Raw genomic sequence first — 666 nt, forward strand, 5'->3', positions numbered from 1 at the left:
GCTGGGTCGATCCCTTTCATATCGGAAGTAGTCCAGGCGAAGGTAGAGACGTTCTGGCGGAGAAACTCGGCGAGTTGCTGCTGCATATCGTCCGGTAGGGATGCGCCGATGCGGATCACCTTGCTAGGATCGGTATCATCGATCGGTATCTCTAGCACCTCTTCTTGCTGGGGAAACACCTTCTGCAGAGGGTGTGCAACGGTGTTGACATGCGACGTCTGTCGCTGTAACTTTATAGTCGCGATTAATAGATCTCTAGCAGCCTGCTGATCGCCTCGTAGTGTTCGGATCTTTCCGTCTTCTCCCGGAAACTTCACGCATTGGTGGTAAGTTGATGGGATTGCTCGCATTGAATGCAGCCAAGGGGTGCCGAGGATCGCGTTGTAGGGGGCTTTTAGAATCGACGACCGAGAACTTAACGGTCCGGGTCGTGCCACATACGTACACTGGAAGGCGAATGGTGCCGATCAGGGCTTCGGATGAGCCGTTGAAACCTGTGAGGGAGCGGGACGATGGCTTCATACTTCCAGTGTCGACGCCCATCTTGTCGAGTGTGGCTCGGAAGATCAAATCGACCGAGCTGCCGGTGTCGACGAGAATTTTGGTGACTTGGCAATCACCGATTCCGAGTTCGACGAGGAGAGGGTCGTTATGCGGCATGTGGAT

Source organism: Raphanus sativus, chromosome 5 (assembly GCF_000801105.2).
Source record: "Raphanus sativus cultivar WK10039 chromosome 5, ASM80110v3, whole genome shotgun sequence".
In the NCBI taxonomy this organism is placed as follows: Eukaryota; Viridiplantae; Streptophyta; class Magnoliopsida; order Brassicales; family Brassicaceae; genus Raphanus; species Raphanus sativus.